At 42.3% G+C, this 20,127-nt stretch overlaps 1 protein-coding gene across 5 annotated transcripts in view; it reads left to right on the top strand.

Annotated features, from left to right (window-relative positions):
- KDM2A (lysine demethylase 2A) overlaps positions 1-20,127 on the top strand; it is a 149,111-nt gene that overhangs the window by 45,987 nt on the left and 82,997 nt on the right. Inside the window, exon 1 of one of the 5 annotated variants that reach the window (XM_030917502.1) lies at positions 6,091-6,110. The exons of the other annotated variants lie outside the window; for them this stretch is intronic. The gene's annotated coding sequence lies outside the window, so the exon portion shown is untranslated. Of the gene's footprint in view, positions 1-6,090; positions 6,111-20,127 lie in introns of those variants that run through there. 5 annotated transcript variants of the gene reach the window in all.

Here is a 20,127-nt window from a genome sequence, read left to right as displayed (position 1 = left end):
TGGCACGATCTCAGCTCACTTCAACTTCCACCTCCCAGGATCAAGCGATTCTCCTGCCTCAGCCTCCCAAGTAGCTGGGACTGGTTATTTTTTGTATTTTTAGTAGAGGTGGAGTTTCACCATGTTGGCCAGGCTGGTCTCGAACTCCTGATCTCAAGTGATCTACCTGCCTCAGCCTCCTAAGTGCTGGGATTACAGGTGTGAGCCACCGTGCCCAGCCTGCTATTGTACTTTTTAATGATGTGGGTCAGTTTACCACTCTTACAGTAACTTTCTTAGGTAATTTCAGCAATGAAGACATAGTTTTCTCTGCTTTAACTTTAGTTGGTGCAGATGGGGTGACTGAACACATAGAAGGAAAGAGGTCTTGCCAGGACTATAATGTAATGGTGGTAGTGGGAGGGGTAGGAGTATATGTGTTGGAAGGGAGTAATTTAGAATACCAACTTTTTTTTTTTTTTTTTTGATACTGAGTTTCGCTCTTGTTGCCCAGGCTAGAGTGCAGTGGTGCAATCTTGGCTTACCACAACCTCCACCTCCCGGGTTTAAGGGATTCTCCTGCCTCAGCCTTCCTGAGTAGCTAGGATTACAGGCATGCGCCGCCACACCCAGCTAATTTTGTATTTTCAGTAGAGACGGGGTTTCTCCATGTTGATCAGACTGGTCTCGAACTCTTGACCTCAGATGATCCACCCGCCTCAGCCTCCCAAAGTGCTGAGATTACAGGCATGAGCCACCGTGCGCAGCTTAGAATTCCAACTCTTGGCCAGGTGCAGTGGCTCACGCCTGTAATCCCAGCACTTTGGGAGGCCGAAGCGGGTGGATCACGAGATCAGGAGGCCGAGACCATCCTGGCTAACAAGGTGAAACCTCGTCTCTACTAAAAATACAAAAAAATTAGCCAGGTGTGGTGGTGGGCGCCTGTAGTCCCAGCTACTTGGGAGGCTGAGGCAGGAGAATGGCGTGAACCCGGGAGGCGGAGCTTCAGTGAGCGGAGATCGAGCCACTGCACTCCAACCTGGGTGACAGAGCGAGACACTGTCTCAGAAAAAAAAAAAAAAAAAAAAAATACGAACTCTTGATCTTATGCCAATTTCTTCTAAAGCGTCTACTCCTAGATGTGAAATTTCATAAATCTTAACTTTGACAGTTTGAAATAGAGTTAATTTGTTGATTAAGAGACTGACCTTTGTTTATGAATCAAAACATTAATCACAGCTCCAGAGAGAAGGATCATGTAGGAAAGCTTCCTAATGAGAGGAATGTAGCAAAACTGGAAATAGGTGCATTTATAGACTATCTTCTGGTTTCAAATGACTGCTTGCTATCTCTCTTAATTCACTTAAAGACTTAGGAGAAGCAGCATGTGTGACAAATTTCATGGTTTTTATCATTTACCAAGCAAAGTTCTAGAGTTAGTGTTTTTCAAGACAAGCTATCCTTTCAGGTGTATAGTACCTTTCTTGACTGGCAAAAAGAAAGGTCACTCTTACTTCCCCTTTAGATTTACGGTAAACTTTTAGGATTTTTTTCTTTTTCTATAAATTCTTATTTGTATAATAAATAAGAATTTATTATACAATCCTTATCTTCCTTAATAAGGATTATCTTCTGGGAACTAAATTGGCATGACCAGTATCATGTATCATACTGATGACTTAGAGTTGCATCAATTATAAAAGGTGGTGAAAAACTAGGCATTATCTTTGTTTCCCCTTTCTTTGTGTTTGTTGATATAGAAACAAATCAGGCAGTAAACAGAAGTATTCAGGGAGTATTTGTATTTCAGTAGGTGTTTCATTGGCTAATGAAAATCAAGTTAAAAAATTGGTTGACTTCCAGAAGAAACAATATTTCTCTCTCTCTTTTTTTTTTTTGAGACAGTCTGGCTCTATCGCCTAGGCTGGAGTGCAGTGGTGTGGTCTCCGCTCATTGTAATATCTACCTCCTGGGTTCAAGTGATTCTCGTGCCTCAGCCTCCCAAGTAGCTGGGACTATAGGCACGTGCCACCATGCCTGTCTAATTTTCATATTTTTAGCAGAGACAGGATTTTGTTAGGTTGGCCAGGCTGATCTCGAACTCCTGACCTCAAGTGATCCGCCCGCCTTGGCCTCCTAAAGTGCTGGGATTACAGGAGTGAGCCACTGCACCTGGCTGAGAAACTGAATATTTCTGAGTTATAGTATTGTTTCCAATAGTAGTATTTGTGTATGAGGGTGGAGTCAGGGTGCTTTAAAGATTACTTCTTGCCCAGCATGGTGGCATAGGCCTGTAGTCCCAGTTACTTGAGAGGCTGAGGCAGGAGGATCTCTTGAAGCAAGAAGTTCTGGGCTGTAATGCAGTATACTGATCCGGTATCTGTACTGAGTTTCGCATCAATATGGTGAATTCCCAGCAACTAGGGACCAAGAGGGAGTATACTGGTTCAGGTTGGAAACTGAGCAGGTCAAAACTCCTGTGCTGTGCTGGGCTGGGTGTAGTGGGTCATGTCTATAACCCCAGCAATTTGGAAGGCTGAGGCAGGCGAATCACTTGAGGTCAGGAGATCGAGACCAGTCTGGCCAATGTGGTGAGACCATGTCTCTACTAAAAATACAAAAATTAGATGGGCGTGGTGGCATGCGCCTGTAATCCCAGCTACTCAGGAGGCTGAGTCAGGAGAATTTCTTGAACCTGGGAGACGAAGGTTGCAGTGAGCCGAGATCGCGCCACTGTGCTCCAGCCTGGGTGACAAAGCGAGACTCCATCTCAAAACAAAAACAAACTCCTGTGCTGATCAGTAGTGTGATTACACCTGTGAATAGCCACTGCATTCCAGCCTGAGCAACATAGTGAGACCCTGTCTCTTAAAGTAATTTTTTAGATTATTTATTAGTGATTAGGCCTTCTAAAATCCCCTTCTTTTCTGCTCTAGGAGGCAAATAATTAGAAAAAGCAAGTATTTTATTTTCCCTTTGAGTTATGATTTCATTTAGCTCTTAGGCTAATTTTAAAATGTCAGATATTAAGAGTGCTAATTTTTAAAATTGTTTGGGGGCTATAAAAAGGAAGTGAAGATTTGAAATAGTGGGACAGAGGGAGAGTGAGGAATTACACATTTTTACTTCATAGTTACTTAAAAAATACAACCTTGGCTGGGTGCGGTAGTTCATGCCTGTAATCCCAGCACTTTGGGAGGCTGAGGCAGGTGGATCACCTGAGGTCAGGAGTTCAAGACCAGCCTGGCCAATATGGTGAATCCTTGTCTCTACCAAAAAAACAAAAATTAGCCAGGCATGGTGGCATATGCCTGTAATCCCAGCTTCTCGGGAGGCTGAGGCAGGGTAATCACTTGAACCCAGGCGGCAGAGGTTGCAGTGAGCTGAGATCGCGCCACTGCACTTTAGCCTGGGCGACAGAGTGAGTCTCCGTCTCAAAAAAAAACAACAACCGTGTGTTGGCTTGGACACTGACAAATGCCATTACTTGCCTGCTTTCAGTTTCTTTGGTGATTTGACTAGACTGTTTTGGAGGATAAACTGACTGTTTTGGAGGATAAACGCTTGCTTGTTGGTAGAAAGTTTAATATTGGCCAGGCGTGGTGGTTCACGCCTGTAATGCCAGCACTTTGGGTGGCTGAGGCCGGTGGATCACTTGAGGTCAGAAGTTTGATGAAACCAGCCTGGCTAACATGGTGAAACCTCGTCTCTACCAAAAATACAACAAATTAGCCAGGTGTGGTGGTGCACGCCTGTAATGCTAGCTACTCAGGAGGCTGAGGCGTGAGAATCACTTGAAGCCGGGAGATGGAGGTTGCGGTGAGCTGCGATCACTCCATTGCACTCCAGCCTGGGCAACAGAGTGAGACTGCCTCAAAAAACAAAAGTTTAATATTGTGAGTTACTACTTTTGCTAGCACCCAAGGAGAAAAATATATGCATATTCTAGTAAAAACCTTTGGAAAAACCAAAAATGTGCCTTAGGTATAACATCGAAACTCAGATTGCTTCTCTTCAAGATGATGTTGAGATGTCCTATCCTCATCTTGAATTGATAGCCACATTTTGTTATTGTTGTTGCCGAATTGTGATGATATCATAGTTAAATGTGCAGCGAGCACACTGAACAGTTGATTATACCTGATGGTACGTAGGAAAGCAGGCAACAGTGATGGGAGAGATCTAGCACTTTTAACTCATTTCTTGACCAATTAGTTTTGTGGAGGGCATGTTTGTGGTCAGGGTGAGTGTATCCTGACTCTTTTAGGGAATTTTAGGATCATCCTATATATAAGTAGCTATTTGACAGTAGTTCTTGGGGGAACTTTTTAGGGAATGGTTTACTTTTTGTATATTCATCTTCTCTTGAGCAACTATCTTTTTTCACAACTATCTTTCTTTTTTTCCCTTAAAGGTCCTCTGACTAAATATATTTTTTTAATCAAGAGTTTTAGGTATGCATAAGCTTCCTGCTAAATTCTGTAGACGATGCCTTCTATTTATGGGTTACACTATCTGGTTGTTGGAATTACCATGATCTAACATTTTTCATGTATGGAAACTGTTCTATGTACTGTTGATCTCTGTAGAATTTGATCTTTTTCCAGAATGTATTTGAAGGCTGACCTTTCAATAAAAGAAATGCAAGTTTTTCAGCCATGTTAATTTATCACTGCATGATATATTCCTTGTAATATATATGGCAGTTATGTTAAAAGTAAACATGTGTTTTTCCTTATTCTCTGTGCTCAGGCCATTTATCATTTAGGGACAAAAAGTTTTACATAGATCAAAAGATAGGCCGGGTGCGGTGGCTCATGCCTGTAATCTCAGCACTTTGGGAGGCTAAAGCAGGCGGATCACGAGGTCAGGAGATCAAGACCATCCTGGCTAACATGGAGAAACCCCGTCTCTACTAAAAATACAAAAAATTAGCCGGGCGTGGTGGCGGGCGCCTGTAGTCCCAGCTATTTGGCGGACTGAGGCAGGAGAATGGCACAAACCCAGGAGGCGGGGCTTGCAGTGAGCTGAGATTACGCAAGTGCACTCCAGCCTGGGCGACAGAGCGAGACTCCGTCTCAAAAAAAGAAAAAGGAAAAAGATAAAAACTTGGGCCCAAGGCTTAGTCATTGTAAGGCAGTGATTCCAACTCTTTTTGTACTTCCTTAGGGTATTTTAATTAAAATCCCTCATGGGATATAATGAAATTATCAAACTTTGTGTAACCTTTTATTTTAGAAAGATGTTTTATATATATCTTATTAATAAGGAGATACTGATAAATCTTGTAGGTGAAGAGAAACCCCCCAAAATTTGAAGAGATCACTGCTATAGAGGAGCAACACAGTCTGAATTTATAGTCTTTGGAACTTGGTAGATGTCCAGTGAAGTTATGCTGAATGAATCAGCATTTTTCTTATGTGGCTTCTTACATGGAGCTTCCCCCAAGCCCTCTGTGTTAGTTGTTCTTCCTCCTGGGCTTCAATAACATTTGTATCTACCTGTCTTAATACATAGCGCATTAAATTGTAATACTCTAATTTATTTACATATTTGTTGCCCCCTACTGGCCAGCAATCTTCTTGAGTGCTAGGACTGCATTTTAATTTTTGTATACAGAGTGTCTGGCTATTTTTCTATATTCAGCCTGGTCTTGTATGAATTATAATATACACATACACAGAGATACACATAGGGTTGGGGGATAGACAGCAGTGTCCATCTATCCACATATGGCCCACTGTGTGACCTGGCAGCAGTGTTGGGTTTTCAAAAGCTTGCAAAGAAGAAAATGAGAGCAACAACATTTTAAAGTTCAGTTGATTTTTTGGATATGTATGCGTTCATATGTTGTGAGGGAGCAGAGTGAAAGCCTAAGGTTGCTTATTCCTTTAAAATGTATTTATTTGTTTAAGTACATATTAAGGCTATGAAGTGGGGATTTGGTATATGTTGCAAAGATTCAGATTTAATCCATGTAGTTTCTTTTTTTTTTTTTTTTTTTTTGAGATGGAGTCTCACTCTGTCACACAGGCTGGAGTGTAGTGGTGTGATCTCAGCTCACTGCAACCCCTGCTGCAGGGGTTCAAGCGATTCTCTTGCCTCAGCCTCCTGAGTAGCTGGGATTACAGGCGCCTGCCACTGCGCCTGGCTAATTTAGTAGAGATGGGGTTTCAGCGTCTTGGCCAGGCTAGCCTTGAACTCCTGACCTCGTAATCCACCTGCCTCAGCCTCCCAAAGTGCTGGGATTACAGATGTGAGCCACTGCTCCTGGCCTAATCCATGTAGCTTTATATAACTTTACGTAACAATGCCCTAAATTTTTTTTTAAATGGTATCACAATGTGAGACATGAAAATCTAGTAGTGACAGGATTGGTTTCTTTCTTTCTTTTTGAGACAGAGTTTCACTCTTGTTTCCCAGACTGGAATGCAATGGCGCTCTCTCGGCTCACTGCAACCTCTGCCTCCTGGGTTCAAGCGATTCCTGTGCCTCAGCCTCCTGAGTAGCTGGGATTACAGGCTTGAACCACCATGCCTGGCTAATTTTTGTTTTTTTTAGTAGAGAAGGGTTTTCACCATGTTGGCCAGGCTGGTCTTGAATTCCTGACCTTAGGTGATCCTCCTGCCTCAGCCTCCAAAAGTGCTGGGATTATAGGCATGAGCCACCATGCTCAGCCTATCACTTGGTTTCTTTTTTCTTTCTTCTTTTCTCTTTTCTTTTCTTTCTCTATCTCTCTTTCTCTATCTCTCTCTCTTTTTCTCTCACTCTTTTTTTTTTTTTGAGACAGAGTCTCACTCTGTCACCCAGCCTGGAATGCAGTGACGAGATCTTGGCTCACTGCAACCTCTGCTTCCCGGGTTTAAGCGATTCTCCTGCCTCAGCCTCCTGAGTAGCTGGGATTACAGGCACGCACCACCATGGCAGGCTAATTTTTGTATTTTTAGTAGAGATGGGGTTTCACCATGTTGGTCAGGCTATTCTCGAACTCCTCTCAAACCCCCACCGCATGATCCTCCTGCATCGGCCTCCCAAAGTTCTGTGATTACAGGCATGAGTCACAGCACCCAGCCTCTTTCTCTCTCTCTCTTTTCTTTTCTTTTTTTTTTTTTTTTTTTTGGCGGTGGGGGATGGATTCTCACTCCTGTTGCCTAGAATTAAGTGCAGTGGCGTTATCATGGCTCACTGCGACCTTGTCATCCCAGGCTCAGGTGATATACACCTCAGCCCCATGAGAGCTGGGACTACAGGCACCTGCCCCCACGCCTGGCTGATTTTTTGCATTTTTAGTAGAGATGGGGTTTCACCATGTTAGGCATGCTGGCTTTGATTGCCTGGGCTCAAGTGAACCGCCCATTTTGGCCTCCTAAAGTGTTGGAATTACAGGCATGAGCCACTGCACCTAGCCGTTACTTGGTTTCTTACACGATCACCAGCAAGAGGCTTCTGTAATTAAAATTTCACTCATAAGCGGCGGTGGAGTAAGATCGGAATTTTTAATTCCTTAGAGAAAATAGGAGATGACAAATTAATTTGATAGAAAATATCTTTTCATCTTTTTTTTTTTTTTGGGATGGAGTCTCGCTGTCACCTAGACTGGAGTGCATTGGTGTGATCTTGGCTCACTGCAACCTCCGCCTGCCGGGTTCAAGCAGTTCTCCTGCCTTAGCCTCCCAAGTAACTGGGACTACAGGTGGGCGTCACCATGCCCGGCTAATATTTTGTATTTTTAGTAGAGACAGGATTTCACCATTCTGGCCAGGCTGGTCTCAAACTCCTGACCTTGTGATCTGCCCACCTCAGCCTCCCAGAGTGCTGGGAGTACAGGCATGAGCCACCATGCCTGGCCAGCAATTTCATCTTTTTAGAGGTCTGTAATAAATTATAACTACAAATACAGGAAGTGAGAACACATTTTCATGGCATACACACAATAAATGTACTGAGTTCGAACACTTTGTGATATAAAATGCTGATTAGAAATAACAGTGTTTTCATTTCAGCCAGAATAGCTGAACGACCGGTAGTTTGTCAAAGAAAAGCTAGAATGAGAAACCAGAAATGGTGGAATATTAGATAAACAATGGTATAGCTAGAAATGTAGTGTCCCTTAGCAAGTATCAGAAATCTCTTACCCCAGGGAAGATCTTTGCTAATCCTTTATCGTACCAAGCATGTATTTTTTTTTTTTTTTTTTTTTTTGAGATGGTGTCTCACTCTGTCACCCAGGCTGGAGTGCAGTGGCATGATCTTGCTCACTGCAAGCTCCGCCTCCTGGGTTCACGCCATTCTCCTGCCTCACCCTCCTGAGTAGCTGGGACTACAGGCACCCACCACCACACCTGGCTAATTTTTTTGTATTTTTAAGAGAGACGGGTTTCACCATGTTAGCCAGGATGGTCTCAATCTCCTGACCTCATGATCCGCCCACTTCGGCCTCCCAAAGTGCTGAGATTACAGGCGTGAGCCACTGCGCCTGGCCCCAAGCATGGTTTTCTGACTAAAAGACATTCTTCTTTGTTGCTAACTGGTCCCACCACTACACCTTTTCTCTCTCTGCCAGATCCATTTAAGCTGTATCTGAGGTTGTCCTTGACAATTTCTTCCAGTTGCCTTAAGAGACTGGTCTGGTCGAAATCTCAAGTGGGTTTTTGTAATATAGAGTAGTGGTTAGGACTGTCAGCTCTAGAACCAAAGTGCCTGGGTTCAGATCCCAGCCACATCAATTACTAGCTTTGTAACTTGGGCAAGTTCTTTTATTTTCCTTGCTTGTAAAGAGGGTATTAATATCTCATGGGGATGTTGGATTAAAATATATTAATACATGCATAGTGCTTGTTACAGTACCTGGCACATGTAGGTACTCAAACATTTTGACTCCTTTGTGCCTCTTGGAATGGGGATTGCTCAAGCTATACTGAAAAAATAGCCTTTCACATCTGTTTGATTGAGATTTGTGATACATAGAAGTTGAGAGGAAGATGTGGAAAGCCCTAGAAGAGCTACCTACCAGCGCCACCACCAGCTCTCCCTCAGTGTTCCTAGTCAGGACAGACGGGGCTGAGTCTGAAATTAGATAGTCTTTGAATAAAAGATAAACCAGAGGGACTGGTATGTAGCAAATTTTCAATATATAATGTAAATAGGAATGAAATTGAAATGATGTGAGTTGGAATCAGAGTGTAGAAGACTTTATTTTGGAACACAATGGGGCCTTAAGTTGTTTACTTCCAAGGGGAAGTTGAGATCTGAGAGGTTAAATGATTTATTAAACTGCCTACAGTTGCACAGCAAAGTAATAGTAGAAGTGACACTAGATATATTTTCCCTTTAGACACGTTGGCTTTTTTGTTGTTTTTCTGCTATTACCCAAAAAGGTTAACTTGGGTCAGCTTTACCTTTCTTTCTTCATCTGTAAAATAAATCCATCATTCATCCTAATTCTCACAGTGTGATTATCTTAGGCAAGAAAAACTATTTGATACAAACTAGGTCTCAAACTCTTGGCCTCAAGTGATCCTTGTGCCTTGGACTCCCAAAGTGCTGTTATTACAGGCGTGAGCCACCATGCCTGACCAGTTTAAAATACAATTTTCATTTTTTGTAGAGACAGAGTCTCACTGTGTTGCCCAGACTGGTCTTGAACACCTGGCCTCAAGTGGTCTTCTCACCTCAGCCACCCAATGTTGGGATTACAGGCATGATCCTGGCCTTGCAGAAACATTTTACATTTTGATGAAATACAGTTTATCTGTTGTTTTTCCTTTGTTGCTTGTGCTTAAGGGGTATCATTGAAAAAATTCTTGCCAATGCAATGTCATAACGATTTTTCCTACTGTTTTCTTCAAAGAGTATTGTAGTTTTAGCTCTTAAATTTTGTAGTTCTAGCTCTTACATCATTGATCCATTTGTGTTTTTTTTTTTTTTTTTCTGAGACAGGGTCTTGCTCTGTCACCTAGGCTGGAGTGTAGTGTTACAACATGGCTCATTGCAACCTGTACTTCCTGGGCTCAAAAGATCCTCCTGCCTCAGCCTTTCATGTAGCTGTAACTGCAGGGCATGCCACCACTCCTGGCTGATTTTTAAATTTTCTCACTACGTTGCCCAGGCTGGTCTTGAACTCCTGGACTCAAGCGATCTTCCTGCCTCAGCCTTCCAAGTTTCTGGGATTACACACATGAGCCCAGCATTTGATCCATTTTGAAGGTTTTTTTGGTAGATGGTGTAAGAAAAGTAAGATTTAACTTCATTGTTTTGCATGTGGATATCTAGCCAGCATCATTTGTTGAAAATGTATTTAATCATAATTAATTTAAATCCAGTAGCCACATGTGGCTACTAGTGGGGCAAGTGTTTTTGTTTTTGAGACAGGGTCTCACTCTGTTGCCCAGGCTGGAATGCAGTGGCCTAATCATAGCTTACTGCAGCCTTAAACTCCTGGGATCAAACGATCCTCCCATCTCAGCCTCCTGAGTAGCTGGGGACAAGAGGCATGTGCCACCTTGCCCAGCTAATTAAAAATATATATATATTGTGTAAAGACAGGGTCTTGCTATGTTGCCCAAACTGGTCTCAAGCATTCCTCCCACGTCCACCTTCCAAAGAGGTGGAATTACAGGTGTGAGCCACCACACCCTGTGTAGGGAAGATTTTTTGAAAGTGATACTATATTGGGCAGCACAGATCTAGATGATCATGTTATTTTTTTCCTTTAATCTGGTTTGGTGGTGAATTATATTTATAGATGGAGCTGAAATTCTCATAACTATCAAGCTGTTTTTGCATTCCTGGCATATTATACTAGTTAATTAAACAAAGTCCCTGCTTTTTTTTTTTTTTTTTAATGGCTATGGAAATTGTTTAGAAAGATTGTGCTTTCTAAAAAAATGTTCTTAAACAAGTGTGCCTTCTCTTGGACTACATGAGCCCTCATTCTCATATTATAAAAATACATTGATTTCCTTAAATACATACATTGCAGCCTGGTGTGGTGGCTCACACCTGTAATCCCAGCACTTTGGGAGGCTGAGTCAATCACCTGAGGTCAGGAGTTCGAGACCAGCCTGACGAACATGGTGAAACCCCGTCTCTACTAAAAATACAAAATTAGCCAGACATGGTGACATGCCTGTAATCCCAACTACTTGGGAGGCTAAGGCAGGAGAATCACTTGAACCTGGGAGGCGGATGTTGCAGTGAGCCGAGATCATACCATTTCATTCCATTCACTCCAGCCTGGGCAACAAAAGCAAAACTCTGTCTTAAAAAAAAAAAAATACATACATATATATACACACATACATATATACATATACATATATGCATATATACACACACACACACACACAGCGTTACTTTTTATCCTTTTTCAGACTGCCTATTATAGCTGGGCGTGGTGTTTCACGCCTGTAATCCCAGCACTTTGGGAAGCTGAGGAGGGTGGATTACCAGAGGTTGGGAGTTTGAGATCAGCCTGGCCAACATGGTGAAACCCCATCTCTACTAAAAATACAAAAATTAGGCCGGGCATGGTGGCTCACACCTATAATCCTAGCACTTTGGGAGGCCAAGGTGGATAGATCACTTGAGGTCAGGAGTTCGAGACCAGCCTGGCCAACTTGGTAGAACCCCATCTCTACTAAAAATACAAAAAATTAGCTGGGCATTGTGGCTGGTGCCTGTAATCCCAGCTACTCCAGAGGTTGGGGCAGGAGAATCACTTGAACCTGGCAGGTGGAGGTTTCAGTGAGCCAAGATCGCACCATTGCACTCCATGCACTCCAGCCTGAGCAACAGAACGAGACTCAGTCTCAAAAAAATAAAATAAAATAAAAAATTAGCCAGGTATGGTGGCACACACGTGGTATCCCAGCCATTCGGGAGGCTGAGCATGAGAATCACTTGAACTCGGGAGGCAGAGGTCTCGGTGAGCCAATATCACGCCACGGCACTCCAGCCTGGGCGACAGGATGAGACAACATCTCAAAAAAAAAAAAAAAAAAAAAGATTGCCAATTTTTTAACTATTAGTATTATTATTATTATATAGTGACTGAATCTGGTTTTCTTGAGACGGAGTCTTGCCCTGTTGCCCAGGCTGGAGTGCAGTGGCGCGATCTCAGCTCACTGCAGCCTCTGCCTCCCGGGTTCCAGCGATTCTCCTGCCTCAGCCTCCTATGTAGACTAGCTGGGATTACAGGTGCACGCCACCATGCCCAGCTAATTTTTGTATTTTTAGTAGAGACAGGGTTTCACCATGTTGACCAGGCTAGTCTCAAACTCCTGACCTCAGGTGATCCACCCACCTCAACTTCAGTCACCACTGTCTAATTTCAGAACACTTTCATTACCTGGAAGAAACCCAGTACACGTTTTGTATTTATTGCCCATCTCCCTTCCTCCCAGCCCCTGGCAACCACTAATCTGCTTTCCATATCTGTGAATGTACTTATTCTGGATATTTCATATAAATGGAATCATATAATATGTGGTCTTTTGTGACTGGCTTTTTTCACTGAGCATGATGTTTTTGCTTATAGCATTTATCAGTAATTAATTCCTTTTTGTTGCTAAACAGTACTCCATTGTGTGAATATACTACATTTTATTTATCCATTCATCAGTTGATGGATCTTTGGGTGCTTTCTACCTTTTGGTTATTATAATTGTGTTACTATCAACATTTATGTGCAAGTTTTTGTGTAGATGTATATTTTCCTTCTGTTGGATAGAGATCTAGGAGTGGAAATTGCTGGATCATATGGCAATTTTATGTTTAAACAATCTGAGAAACTGCCAGATTGTTTTCCATAGGGATTGCTGCGCTGTTTTGCATTGTCACCAGCAGCAAATGAGGGTTCTGCTTTCTCCACCTCCTCACCAGCACTTATCTAACTAGTAGGTATGAAGTGGTATCTCGTTGTGGTGTTGATTTGCATTTCTTTAATGACTAATGTTGAACTAATTAATAATATTTCATATACTTATTGACCAGTGTATCTTTGAGAAATAGCTATTCAGATCTTTTGCCCATTTTTAAATTGTCCTTATTTTTGGTCCTTTTTATTATTGAGTTATAATACTACTTTCAATATTGTAGATACTGGGTCTTTATTAGATACATGATTTGCAAATGGGAGAAAATCCTATTCTGTAGATTATCTTTTTACTTTCTTTTTTTTTTGAGATGGAGTCTCGTTCTGTCACCCAGGCTGGAGTGCAGTGGCGTAATCTCAGCTCACTGCAAGCTCCGCCTCCCAGGTTCACGCCGTTCTCCTGCCTCAGCCTCCCGAGTAGCTGGGACTACAGGCGGCCACCACCACGCCCGGCTAATTTTTTGTGTTTTTAGTAGATATGGGGTTTCACCGTGGTCTTGATCTCCTGACCTTGTGATCCGCCTGCCTCGGCCTCCCAAAGTCTTTTTACTTTCTTAACAGTGTTTTTTGTAGCATGAAAGGTTTGAGGAAGTCACAGATAAATTTCACTTTTGGTGTTGCATCTAAGAAACCGTTAACTAGGCCAGGCACAGTGGCACACACCCACACTCCTGGGATCCTAGTGCTTTGGGAGGCCCAGGATGGAGGATTGCTTCAGGCCAGGAGTTCACGACCAGCCTGAGCAACATAGTGAGACCCTCCTCTCCACAAAAAATAATTAGCCAGGCATGGTGGCAGGGGCTTATAGTCCTTGCTACGTGGGAGTTTGAGGAAGGATTGCTTGAGCCCAGGAGTTTGAGGCTGCACTGAACTATGATTGTGTAACTATACTGCCACCTGGGAAACAGAGTGAGATGCTGTCTCTTAAAGAAACCCCAAAATCCCAGTACTTTGAAAGGAGGCCGAGGTGGGTGGATCACTTGAGTTCAGGAGTTCCAGACCAGCCTGGCCAACATGGTGAAACCCCATCTGTACCAAAAAACACAAAAATTAGCCAGGTGTGGTGGCACAAGCCTGTAGTCCCAGCTACTCGGGAGGCTGAGGCAGGAGAATCACTTGAACCCAGGAGGCGGAGATTGCAGTGAGCCAAGATCGTGCCACTGGGCTATAGTGAGACCTTGTCTCAAAAAAAAAAAGAAAAAAAAAAAAAAGAAAAAAAAACCCCAAAACCATTGCCTAATCCAGAATCATGACATTTACAACATATGACCTTCTAAGAATTGTTTAGTTTTAGATCCTTCATGTAAGCTTTTCATTCATCTTAAAGTAATTTTTGTGAGTGTGGTGTAAGGTAGAGGTCCACTTTCATTCTTGGACACATGTTCATATCTGGTTATCCCAGCACAGTTTCTTAAAAAGACTTTTTCCATTAAATTGTCTTTGAATGCTTGTTTTTTTGTTGTTTTTTTTTTTCCTTTTTCTTTTTTTGAGACAGTGTCTTGCTCTGTCACCCAGGCTGGAGTGCAGTGGCATGACCTCAGCTCACTGCAACCTCCGCTTCCTGGGTTCAAGTGATTCTCCTACCTCATCCTCCCGAGTAGTTGGGATTATAGGCGTGTGCCACCATGCCTAGCTAATTTTTGTATTTTTAGTAGAGACAGGGTTTCACCACGTTGGCCAAGCTGGTCTTGAACTCCTCATCTCAAGTATTCTGCCTGCCTTGGCCTCCCAAAGTGCTGGGATTACAAGCATGTGCCACCGCTCCTGGTCTTGGCATGCTTATTGAAAATCAATTGACCATAAGTGTAAGAATTTATGTCTGCATTCTCCCTTCTGTTCCATCAATCTATGTATGTCTGTCCTTAAATACCAGTACCATACAGTCTTGATTACTATACCTTTGTAGTAAGTTTTGAAATTATTATAGTTTTATGGTGAGTTCAACTCTTTTTCTTTTCTTTTTTTTTTTTTTTTTTTTTTTGGAGACAGGATCTCATTCTGTTATTCAGGCTGAGTTCAGTGGCGTGAACATGGCTTACTGCAGCCTCAACCTCCTGGGCTCAAGCCATCCTTCTACGTCAGCCTCCTGTGGAGTTGGGACTACAAGCACACACCAGCACTCGTGGCTAATATATATATATATATATATATATATATATATATATATTTTGTAGAGGCAGTGGCTGGTCTTGAACTCCTGGATTCAGGTGGTCCTCTCAGCTTTCTTTTGTTCTCTTTAAGCATTGTTTTGGCTATTCTGGTTTCCTGGTATTTCCATATGAATTTTAGGATCATCTTGCTAATTTGTGCCCCCCCCCCCCCCAAAAAAACCTGTGATTTTGGTAAGAATTGCTTTGAATTTGAAGATAAATTTGGGAGATTATTGCCATCTTAATAATGCCTTTCAGTTCATGAACACAGGAAATTTTTCTATTTAGCTGTCATTTAATTTATTTCAACACTGCTTTGTAGCTTTCTGGTGTATAAGTCTTGTACTTGTTAAATTTATTCCTTAGTATTTTTTTTATGCTATTGTAAATGGATTTTTTTAACTTCCTCTTTGGAGTTTTCATTGCTAGTATATAGAAATAGAACTGATTTTATTAACTCTTATTGTTGTGTGTGTGTGTGGATTCCTTATAGTTTTCTGTGTACAAGATAATGTAATTTGTGAATAGAGGTAGTTTTACTTCTTCCTTTCCAAACTTTTCTTTTTCTTGCCTAATTGTCCTAGCTAGAAATTTCTTGCCTGATTGCCCTAGCTAGAAACTTCAATACAGTGTTGAATAGAAATGGGGAACGAACATATCTTTGCCTTGTTCCTAATCTTAGGAGGAGAGCTTTCAGTCTTTCACCGTTAAGTATTTTTTTTATTTTTTTTTATTTTTTTGAGACAAAGTGAGACCCATCTCAAAAAAGAAAAGAAAAAAAGATGGAATATTTAGAGACATAATGTGACGTGCTGGTTTTTATTTTTATTTTTGTTTTTTTTTGAGACAAGGTCTCTCACCCTGTCACCCAGGCTGGAGTGCAGTGGTGCTATAACAGTTCACTGCAGCCTGGACCTCCCCAGGCTCGGGATCCTCCCACCTCAGTTGTTTTTTTTTTTTTTTTTTTCCTTCTTCTTCTTTCGAGACGGAGTTTCACTCTTGTTGCCCAGGCTAGAGTGCAATGGTGCGATCTCAGCACGCTGCAACCTCTGCTTCCCAGGTTCAAGCGATTCTCCTGCTTCAGCCTCCCAAGTAGCTGGGATTACAGGCATGCGCCACCATGCCCGGCTAATTTTGCATTTTTAGTAGAGTTGGGGTTTCTCCATGTTGGTCAGGCTGGTCTCGAACTCCTGACCTCAGGTGATCCACCCGCCTTGACCTCCCGAAGTGTGGGGATTACATGCGTGAGCTACCGTTCCTGGCCTAATTTTTGTATTTTTAATAGAGAAGGGGTTTCACCATATTGGCCAGGCTGGTCTCCAGCTTCTGACCTCGGTGATCAACCTGTTTTGGCCTCCCAATGTGCTGGCATTACAGGTGTGAGCCACCATGCTCAGCCAGTTTTTGTATTTTTAGAAGAGACAGGTTTTGCCATGGACCAGGCTGGTCTTGAATTCCTGGGCCTAAGTGATGCGCCTGCCCTGGCCTCCCAAAGTGCTGGGATTACAGGTATGAGCCACTGCACCCAGCCTGGTTTTAATTTTTATTATTTTTATTTTTATTTATTTATTTTGAGGCAAGGTCTGGCTCTGCTGCCCAGACTGGAGTGCAGTAGCCCCATCATAACTCATGGCAGCCTCAAACTCCAGAGCTCAAACAATCCTGCTGTCCCAGTCTCCTGAGTAGTACACGCACACACTACCATGCCCAACTAATTTAAACAAACTTTTTTTTTTTACAAGATAGGGTCTTGGTATGTTGCCCAGGCTGGTCTTAAGCTCCTGGCTTCAGAAAGTGATCCTCCTACCTCAGCCTCCCTAAGTGCTCGTATTACAGGCATGAGCCACCATGCCCACTTTGGGAGGCCGAGGCAGGCAAATCACCTGAAGTCAGGAGTTCGAGACCAGCCTGGCCAACATGACGAAACCTTGTCTCTACTAAAAATACAAAAATTAGCTGGATGTGGTGGCGTGTGCCAGTAATTCCAGCTACTTGGGAGGGTGAGGCAGGAGAATTGCTTGAACCCGGGAGACAGAGGTTGCAGTGAGCTGAGATTGCAACACTGCACTCCAGCCTGGGTGACAGAGCAAGACTCTGTCTCAAAAAGAAAAAGAAAAAAGAAAGAAACTGTTTCCTAAAAACAGTTTTTCTCAGCTTATTATAATTTTCTGTATAACTCAGGCATATTGTTACTGATTTAGTGAATATTCTCTGCTCAAAAGTTCTAATTTCCCGACTCTTACCTGCTTTTTTACCTTTTTTTTTTTTTTTGAGACAGAGTCTCGCTCTGTCGCCCAGACCCAGGCTGGAGTGCAGTGGCCGGATCTCAGCTCACTGCAAGCTCTGCCTCCCGGATTTATGCCATTCTCCTGCCTCAGCCTCCTGAGTTAGCTGGGACTACAGGCGCCCACCACCTCGCCCAGCTAGTTATTTTTTTGTATTTTTTAGTAGAGACGGGGTTTCACCGGGTTAGCCAGGATGGTCTCGAACTCCTGACCTCGTGATCCGCCCGTCTTGGCCTCCCAAAGTGCTGGGATTACAGGCTTGAGCCACCGCGCCCGGCCGCTTTTTTACTTTTTAAATGTCTTACATAGACAGTTTGAGAAAATACCCTTTCCACCATTCTATTTTCTGACAGCTTGAGAAAAGAATGTTAGAAATTTCTATAGAATGATGAATAGATGAAATACCTACTTGGATCTAGTGTTGCTTCCTCATATTTCTTCTGGTCACTACCTAGGAGAGTGATACAACTAATACTCCTGCAGTTTGACTTATCTACCAGTACTTGAGTTAATCTAAGTATTTCATTTATGTGGCCATTTTAACCATTTTATATAGTTAATTACGACTAAACTGGGAATGGTGAATATTTTTTAAGACATTTAAAATTCTTTGTATTATTTGGATTCTAAATAACACGATTTTGCTATGTTATTTGGTCATCTAAGTAGAATAAAGTAATTTGTTGTTGGTTATTCAGGAATACAATTCCCTGTTAACCCTGGGAAATGCAAATTGCTTTTGAGAGGAAATGTGGTTGAAATAGATGTCATTGTTCAGTTTATGCTTGTTACTTACTGTGACACTGGGCCTAGTGGGGACTGGTACCTACAGAAAACCTGTAACTCCCTTTAGGCTGCCTAAAATCACGTATATGAAAAGCATCTAGAATAAAAGCATAGCATGCTAGTAAACCAATTTATATTATTTGGTAATGTTGGTGGGCTAAAGGAAATCAGTAGCTGATTTCCTTACTGTTAAAGTGACCTTACCTTTTGGGTTTCACCTATAGCAGAGATTGTGTTATTGCTTACTGATATCCAGGGTTACTGTAAGGATTGAATGTTTTTAAAGCATTTATGAGATATGTTATAGACGTTTACTTTGACTAGGGTTTACATTAAGATAGGATACAGGAAAAACAGACATCCTTGACAGCGTTAAAATTCACACAGGCCAGGTGTGGTGGCTCACACCTGTAATCCCAGCACTTTGGGAGGCTAAGATTGGAGGATCACTTGAGCCCAGGAGGTCAAGGGTCAAGACTACAGTGAGCTGATCGTGCCACTGCACTCCAGCCTGGATGACAGAGACTCTGTCTCCAAAAAAACCCACTACACACACACACGTAATTTTCACACTATTGCCACCTTTCCAGTTGCAGTAATCAAAAAGAGATCAGGAATTCAAATTCATTTTTCTGTTGTCTTTAAGAAATGGGAATGGCTTGGAGACAGAAGCCTTCCCTGTATCCTTACATTCTCCCTACTGAAAGTGTAAATGGAAGAATTTAAGGAGAAGAAAAGCAAGGAAAAGGTCCGGGGAACTTTTTGCCTATCATATTAGAAATGTTGGGATAATCAGGATGATTACTTTCTCCTGAGTGAAGAAGAATCAGTTATGGTAGACGTAATAAAAAGGCTGAGGTTTGAAAACATGAGGGATTTTTAAAACAAGCATATTAGAACTAAAAGTGCAAGTGAGAGCTTTCTAAAAGTGATTCTGAGGCCGGGCGCGGTGGCTCAAGCCTGTAATCCCAGCACTTTGGGAGGCCGAGGCGGGCAGATCACAAGGTCAGGAGATCGAGACCATCCTGGCTAACCCGGTGAAACTCCGTCTCTACTAAAAAAATACAGAAAACTAGCCGGGCGAGGTGGTGGGTGTCTGTAGTCCCAGCTACTCGGGAGGCTGAGGCAGGAGAATGGCGTGAACCCGGGAGGCAGAGCTTGCAGTGAGCTGAGATCCGGCCACCGCACTCCAGCCTGGGCGACAGAGCGAGACTCCGTCTCCAAAAAAAAAGTGAATCTGGGAAACTATACTTACTCTAGTAGCATTGTTCTTGCTTTATAATGTGTTTGGAACTCATCTTTTGTAGTTCTTCAGAGATGCATATACAAAATAAGGTGAGGGAGAGAACTGGATGATGTTTTTGGGGAAAACAGTGTTAGAAATTGTCAGTGAACACCCTGCCCTGCACCAAAAGATACCTAAAAATACTTTGAATGATGATGGCATTATTGGCGTCAGTGAAGTCTTATCAAAATTAAACCTTCTTTTGGCTTTTGAACTGTGATTTGTGGCAGCCAAGTTACTAGGTAAGAGAGTGTTCTAAGGCTTTTTACTAAATATGGAAAAGATACTAGATTTCCTTTTTGTGTTTTTGCCTAAAACTGGCAAGTTGAATCTTGCTTTCCTCTGGTATGTAATAGTCAAGTTTATTTCTTTCATTTTTTATGACTGACTTCTGCCCTTTCACAGACTCCCACTCCCTAAGAGCCCTTTCTCCAGTGTCTCATTTTCTTACGTGTTTATGTAAATACAGGTGCTATGTAATCAATTCTAGATCAATACTTAGCTTTAAATTCCAGATTTGGTGTTCTTAGCACATATAAAGATAGGGTGACTTTACCCTTACCATTACCACTGGCACATCCAGTTGCCTGTTGGGTATGTATTCAAGAAATTTCAGCAAATTTTAACACTGGCTAAAGTAAAATACCGTCATTCATTGCTTAACAATGGGGATATGTTCTGAGAAGTGAATAGGCAATTTCATCATTGTACTAATAATCTAGTGTGTACTTACACAAACCTAGGTGGTATAGCCTACTACACACCTAG

Source organism: Rhinopithecus roxellana, chromosome 15 (assembly GCF_007565055.1).
Source record: "Rhinopithecus roxellana isolate Shanxi Qingling chromosome 15, ASM756505v1, whole genome shotgun sequence".
NCBI classification, from domain to species: domain Eukaryota; kingdom Metazoa; phylum Chordata; class Mammalia; order Primates; family Cercopithecidae; genus Rhinopithecus; species Rhinopithecus roxellana.
Note: the sequence above shows the minus strand (reverse complement) of the source record. Positions and strands in the feature narration are given on the sequence as shown.